The 7,941-nt window shown below is 40.4% G+C and overlaps 1 non-coding gene across 1 annotated transcript; it reads right to left on the bottom strand.

The window, feature by feature from the left end:
• Positions 1 to 247: 247 nt before the first annotated feature.
• LOC141650565 (small nucleolar RNA R71) lies at positions 248 to 354 on the bottom strand. The gene has a single exon (XR_012546590.1). It is a non-coding gene; the product is annotated as a small nucleolar RNA R71 (small nucleolar RNA).
• Positions 355 to 7,941: the final 7,587 nt, after the last annotated feature.

Raw genomic sequence — 7,941 nt, 5'->3', positions numbered from 1 at the left:
CCAATTCGGGGGAATGCCTAGTGAGGACCCTCATTCTCATATGGAAACATTTTGTGATTATTGTGAAGCTATCTCTCAAACGGGCGTGACTCAAGACCAAATAAGATGGGTCTTATTTCCTTTTTCGTTAATCGGCACCGCAAAGCAATGGTTGAAGGGCCTTGATAAGGCCACCCTTGGAATAGATTCTTGGAAGAAGCTAGCTCCAGCTTTCTACCAAAAATTCTACCCACCGGAAAAGACCAATATGCTAAGAGCTCAAATTACGGGTTTTAAGCAAAGGGATGAAGAATCTTTGTATGAAGCTTGGGAGCGGTTCAAAGGTATTTGTCGCTCATGTCCTCACCATGGACTTAGCGAATGGTTTTTAGTGCAACAATTTTGGAATGGTTTATATGAAGATTCAAGGAACATTCTCAATATGGGATCAAATGGAATGTTCACCGAAGTTGATGACAATCAAACATGGAACAAGATTGAGGAAATGGCGGTCCATAATTCGCAATATAGTAGGCCTCGCAAGGCTACTAGAGGAAAGTATGAAGTGGACACCGTTACTCAATTGGGTGCTCAACTTAGTGCTCACATTGACACAATCAACTTGAAGTTTGAACAAGCTATGGCTAGACTTGAGGAAAGCTCAAAATCATCAAAGCACCATGTCAATGCCATGACGGCATCCTCATCAATCCCAAGCGGGATATGTGAGAATTGCGGAACCTTAGGTCATGACTCAAGTGAATGTAGGGGAACAACCGAGCAAGTCAATGCTTTCCAAGCTTACAAAAGCGGTACCCCTTATTCAAATTTTTACAATGAAAACACCAAATTCCATCCAAATCTCTCATACAAAAGCCAAAATGTCCAAAACCCTCAAACAACATACACTCCACCACCCATGAGAAATCAAAACCAAAGACCCTTTTTCAATCAAAACCAAGGTTACCAAAATCAAAATCCATACAATCACCACAATGACCAAAGTTTTGATGTCCAAAAAGCGGTCCTTCAAATGCAAAAGAATCAACAAGAATTTTTCACCCAAATGCAAAAAGATAGCCAAGCAAAAGACACCACCATCAACAACATTCTAGCTCACACCAAGATGTTGGAAACACAATTGACCCAACTAGCATCTTCGAGCTCACAAAGACAAAAGGGGCAATTACCACCTCAAGGTAATCCCCTAGACATGAAACGGTTAGTGCCATTCACTTGAGAAGTGGTACAAGGTATGAAGCACCGAAGGAGCGAGTTGAGGATGAAGTTGTGAGAGCTAGTGAGAATGAAGTTGTGGTGCAAAGTCCCAAAGAAGGGGAATCATCAAAAGAAGAAAGTTCAAAGAAAAATGAAGATAAAGCCAAAGAAAAGGAGCCCATTGTGATTAGACTTCCTTTTCCAAGTCGTCAAGCCAAGCCTAAATTTGATGATCAACTTGGAAAGTTCATGGAAATTGTGAAGAACTTAGAAGTCTCAATTCCTTTCACGGAATTAATCAATCACGTTCCGGCCTATGCAAAGTACATGAAAGATATCCTCACAAAGAAGAAGTCGATCCGGAAACTTGAGACTATCGCCTTCACTAAGGTGAGTAGTGCCATACTTCAAGGGAGTTCACCTCCAAAGTTAAAGGATCCGGGAAGCTTCTCAATACCGTGTACCATTGGCGACACAACAATCAACAAAGCCTTATGTGATCTAGGGGCTAGCGTGAGTGTCATGCCATACTCGGTAAGTAAAAGGTTGGGAATGGGAGAGCTTAAATGTACCAATATCACTCTTCAAATGGCCGATAGATCGACGAAGACACCGCTAGGGATATGGGAAGATGTCCCCGTGCGAATTGGGAAGTTTTTCATCCAGGTGGACTTTGTCATTGTTGATATGGAGGAAGATTCCAACATTCCAATCATCTTAGGAAGACCTTTCCTACACACCGCGGGTGCGGTGATTGATGTGAAGCATGGAGAGCTCACTCTAGAAGTGGGAGATGAAAGCATAACTTTTAATCTTGACAAGACCATGAGAGCTCCTCGTTTGCATGAGCCATGTTTCATGATTGATCATTATAGCCGGAAAGATGAGAAGAAGAGATCGGAACTCCAATGGAGGAAGAAAGTTGAAGATGCTCCATTCAAAGAGCAAGTGAATTGTGACAAGGAGAGCTTGCAAAGCTCATCAAAATCAACCAAGGAAGAATATGATGGCCTCATTGGCCAAAAGAAGAATTTGGGAGAGTTGTCTCCATCCAAGCAAGAGATTTTCAATGATCAACTCAATGAAGTTTGTGGTCTTTGGGACGACGAATTTGAAGGGATCTTTAATCCCTACATTGGGCATGCCATCGATCATGATCAACAACAAGAACCACGGTCTATTGAGGACCTCTACCATAACAACGAACAAGCTTTTAATTACTTCTTCGAGGTGTTGAGCAACATCAACAACACCTTGAACATGCCTCCTTGACATCTCATCAAGAATGAGAGTTTGGTGGAGTCCTCCCTAAACCACCATTTGTAAATATTTCTAACTCCCTAACTTACATTTAATTTTTGCATTGCATTTTTGTCATTTTTGGATTTATTTTTACTTTGATCAAAATAATTGTCATGAAAAGAGAGAAGTGAGGGAGGGACTAATAATTTTAATTAATGTGTAGTGATTTACCTTAGTGTGGGGATGGGAATTGCCTAGGCTATTCATGCCTTAGTAGTGCCCCCACAATGAAGAACACAAGATTTGAAAGAAAGAAAGAAAGAATGATAAGGGAATGCGTTGGTGCACGGATGGAACTGAATCCGTGTACACAAGGACCAATCCGAGCGGATTCCCCGAGAATCCGCCCGTCTCTGAGGATCCGAGCGTCCTGCTGAGAAGACGCCCGTCTTGGGCTGAGCTGAAAACTGCAAAATTCTTGACTGTTGAAGAATCCGAGCGGATTTCTGGAAAGACGCCCGTCTCACAGAATCCGTCCGTCTTGTGGACAATCCGCCCGTCTTGCAGCTGAAGAAAAACAAAGAAAAATCTCTGGACAAGAATCCGTCCGTCTCAAGTGAAATCCGCCCGTCTCGTCTCAGCAGAATCCGAACGGATTCCCCGAATCCGCCCGTCTCTAGGCGGGATTTTTGAAAATTTGAAGTCAAGAATCCGAGCGGATTGCGCCTAATCCGCACGGATTGTCCCTGCGTCCTAACATTGTCGAGTTCTTTAAATACCCACCCCACCTTCATTCATTCATTCATTCACTCATAAACACTACCCATACCACCAAAACCCTCATCCTCCCCATCTCAAAAACAAAAACCCTCAACAAAACTCACCAAAATCAAATCAAACCATCTTTCAAATAACAAATCAATCACTCCATCTTCATTAATAATCAAAACCAAGACCAAAATCTTCACCTTTGAATTGATTTTTGTTCTCATAAAGGCAAAGCCTTTCACTTTCAAAATCGATTTAGGCATTCTACAAATTGAAGATTTTTGATCTTTTTCTTGGTTAGCTCATCAAATGGCAAGAACAAAGGGAGCAACAAAAGCAAAGGCAAAGGCAACAAAGGCACCAAAGACTACAACTCTCTCTCAAAGGCAAAAAGCTCTACAAATGAAGAAAGCTTTGGCAATGGTGGTATCAACACCAAACTTGGAAGTGCAACAAACTCAACAAATTTCTATGGAAGCATCACCTTCTACTCCGGTAATTAATCAACTCTTGCATTACCCGGAGGTAACATTCATTTCCGACTCCCATAGAAATACATTTGTCAAGTTTGCTATGAAACAAATTCAATCCACAAAATTCATATGCCAAGATGCTTTAGAGAAGTTGGGTATTCTTGAACAAATGAGAGTCTTTTTCAATGCCATGGGTTTAAAGAAATTGTTTGAAATGGAGGAAGTAACATACCCCTCCCTTGTCTTGGAATTCTTAAGTTCCTTGAAAGTGACAAAAGTTGAGAATAGGGAAAATATTGAGTTTCGTCTAGCTAACACTAGTAGACGCATTTCCTTTCCGGAATTGGGTGCAATTTTGGGTCTTAGCGATGAACATAAATTCTATAAGCAATATGGGAAGTATGATCCCGAGCCTCTTTGGGAGGCAATCTCCGGGAAGAAATTTGAAGATTTTAAAGCTTGTCGTGCTCTTTTGGTCCATCATCCGGGCATAAGAATATGGCACAAAGTTGTGGGAAATACCATAATTGCTAGAAAAGACACCAATCATTTCACGGGACTCGATTTTATTCTCCTTGAATCAACTTTGAATATTGGAAGAATTCACACCAAGCCTTACAATTCTTTGAGGCTATTGGTTGATAGATGGCTCCATATAGATAGTGGGAAGAAGGGTCAAACCGTAATTGTTAATGGCGGCCTTGTCACGGTCCTAGCCAAGCACTTTGATCCTAATTTCAATAAGGATAGCAAGTACAAGGCTAAGGATGGTGGCCATCTCATTGATATGTCCACCTTGATTAACAAGTTTAAGTGGGTTGTTCACAATTCCCTTGATACCAAGTATGGGTGGCTTACAAGTGAGGCTCGATCATTCACTTTACCCGCAAAGATTTGCCGTCTTAGTGTCCACCGGACCAACTATTTACTTCCCCTATCCGAAGAAGCCGAATACATCATTCAACAACAAAAGGGTAATCATGAAACCCCCTCCTCTTCCATTGTTATACCACCTTACCCCTATGATTATGAAGAGTTCAAACCACAAGGAGTTGAAATTGGGAAAGACTATGTAACTCTTCTAATGCAAGCCATGCACAAGCAAGCTCATGAAGATCGGAAGAATGCTTATTTAGCTCAATATCCTCCCCTCCTACATTTAGCTAGGCAAGGACTCCTTGATCCATCTTGTCCTTTGCCTAGTTGGGCGGATAGAGAAGCCTTGTTTCCGGGTGCATCTAGGGACGTGGTGGAAGACAATGAGGTTGTTGGAAATGATGAGGAGATTGATGATAATATTGAGGAAGAAGCAAGTGGAGATGAAGAAAGAGATGGTGAAGATGGTGAAGAAAATGATGAGGAAGATGATGATGAAGAAAGCAAAGAAGAAAGTGCCAAGGAAAGTGGCAATGTGACCACTTCTCATGAGGGAAGTGGTGATGATAGTAGCATGATGGAAGACTAGCCTTGGAGATTCCTACTCTCCCACGGTTTGTCTATATCTCTTTGTATTTTATTTTCATTTTGATCATTGTTGGTTTAGTCCTAGCAACATCAAAGGACTCACACCTCGGTTCCTTTGAGGTGTTCTTTATTGTTCCCACTTTTGTAAAATCCAAAATGACAATCTAGTCTCATGCATAGCATTGTATGTGCATAAACTCCCCCATGCTTTGACATTAGCAATAGTGTCTTGCTTGGTTTGGGGAAGTTAATGCATACGCAACGGGAGGTAATTTAAATTATCCTCTCCGTCATAACAAAAACCATGCATCATGTAGTATAGCTTAGTGTAGAATTGCATTTAGCATAGAAATCATACATCATTCTTTGCATAATTTCCATCATTTTGGCCATTGAGGACAATGCCCATATTAGTGTGGGGATGGGAATTCTAACTCTTAACTTTTATTCAAAAACCATAAAAATTGAAAAATTTCAAAAATCATAAAAATTTGAAAAATTGAAAAAAAAAACAAAAACAAGTTCATTTCCTTTGTATATATTGTCTTGTATATATTATGTTTGTTTCATCCTTGTTCACTTTGATTGACTACGCCACATCCGAGACATGAGGATATTGAAGACCGCATGGTATGATCTTTCCAATCTCCTTTTTCCTCTTTATGTTAATGACTATGTGGCTTTATTTTGATTGATGCGGTAAAACAATGTGAACTTAGGACTTGCATTTAGTTTATATGTCATATTAGTTGGTAGAATCATTTGCATTAGGATGTTTATATGTTAGTTACATCATGGCATGTAGTTTGCATGTTAGAAAAATTTTGCGAAACCGTCTACTTGGGAAGCTTGACAAGTGTATATAGGCCCTAGTAGATGCTTTTTATTCTTAAGACTTTGCTTGTTAGAATGCTTGTAAAACACCCTAGGATGTGTCATGCTAGCATCCTTTGACCCATGGTTTAAGGCCTAGTCAAGAGTACCTTGTGGTGTGATAACTCCTTGGCTACCGTTTATTCCAAGGTGACCCTTGAAACCATGCATACTTCTATCATTCATCCATATTCTACCATACATTTTTGTCATCAAAGGGAATGGGCACAAAAAAAAAAGAAATTGATTTGAGTTCAAAGAAATGAAAAGTGAAAGAAAGTTTGCAAAAATGCATCAAAAGAAAAGAGGAGCAAAAAAAAATAGAACTCCTAAAGCTTCAAAAATAAGGCACCCTCGTTACTAATTGGGGTGACTTTGAAAATGTTCAAAAAGAAAATGCAAAAAGTTGTCAAGTATTGAAATGCCAAAAATCAAAAAGAAATGGCAAGAAAGTGTTCTCAAAAAGTCAAATGCCAAAGAAATTTGGGGGGGAAAACAAAAACAAAAGCAAACTCCCAAAAGTGAAACTCAAATATCTATCGATCCCTTTATCCATCGTATCCATTTTTGTGCATGGTAGAGAGGGGACGACCCTTCTTCTTGTCTAGGCAAGAGGGGGAATTCCGCGATCCTCCAGTGTTTCTAACACCATAGGGAGTCTATTCTTGACAAAAGCATTTAACGATTGAGGACAAAGGTACCCTAGCTTGACACAACTTGGAGGTGATTTATTGGTATCCTTCTAGGCTTAGTAGTTTGAACAAATTGCATCTATGAAGGATTGTGTACCCTTGAATTGCTTCCCTTGTAGATAATTTCCGCCACTTAGATGAGGAAAGTGGCTATTATTTTTGTAGATGCATCCATTATGTGATTTTGTGTGCTTAATGTTTGGATGTGTCGCCATTTTGGCAAGACCCACCTTGCCTTGCAAGAAGGCATCCTACCTCATGGTTGTCTTGTTGTGAGTTGAAGGGGCGGAGTGAGACCCGCTAATTGTCTCATATCGGCTATTATTATTAGGTTAGGTTAGTATTGGTCCTAGTCTTTGTCACCTCTTTACTCGGGACGAGCAAAGGTTCGGTTTGGGGATATTTGATGCGACCATAATTGGCGCATATTTAGCCCCCGAATTACCATTGTTTCTATGCTTTTTAGTGCCTATTTGGGTCATTTCTTATCTTTAGATCTTTGTTTTGCATATTCTTTGAGATTTTGATCCCTTGGTAGGAAAGGAGTAAGAATCTTGCATTTTCATGGCAAAACAAGGCTAAATTGATCATATTCAATGACCAAGCATCAAGGAGAGACAAGACTAGAAGGCCTTTGTACATAGCATAGTAGAAGAGCATTGTTGAGAAAAGGATCCTTGAGTCCCCAAGGAAATCCCCAAGGAATTCATGAAGAAAAGGGAAGAAAAAGAAGAAGGAAAGTCATTGAGCTACAATCCGAACGGATTGTAGAGAATCCGTCCGTCCTCGCCCGATCCGAGCGTCCTCACCAGGAATCCGCTCGGATTGCCCATGCCCAGTCCGTGCGTCTTGTTCCTTGATCCGCTCGGATTGTCCATCTCGATCCGCCCGTCCCGACTCCCGGCCGCACGGATCACAAAGACAAATGCAGCTTTCGTTCTTCAAGCTACGAAATGAAGAAGCCCTTCTCTCGGACAATCCCTGAGGCTCCTTGCTCAACTTAAAAAGTGTAATTACTAGTTTAGCCCTTAGTTAACCCTAATGCATCCTCCCTAATTCTCACTATAAATACCCCATTAGTCTAATTAGAGGAGCATGTTCTTCTTATCAATAATTAGTGTAGTTAATATCAATCAAATCTCTCTTCAATATTGTAATCAAATATTAATCAAGTTTTAATCCAAGTTTTAGTTCCTTAATCTCTCTCTTGTTCTTACTTTATTTTGGGTAAT

The sequence above is a fragment of the Silene latifolia genome, chromosome 3, assembly GCF_048544455.1.
Source record: "Silene latifolia isolate original U9 population chromosome 3, ASM4854445v1, whole genome shotgun sequence".
NCBI classification, from domain to species: domain Eukaryota; kingdom Viridiplantae; phylum Streptophyta; class Magnoliopsida; order Caryophyllales; family Caryophyllaceae; genus Silene; species Silene latifolia.
The sequence above is the reverse complement of the archived record's forward strand: the minus strand, read 5'-3'. Positions and strand labels throughout refer to the sequence as shown.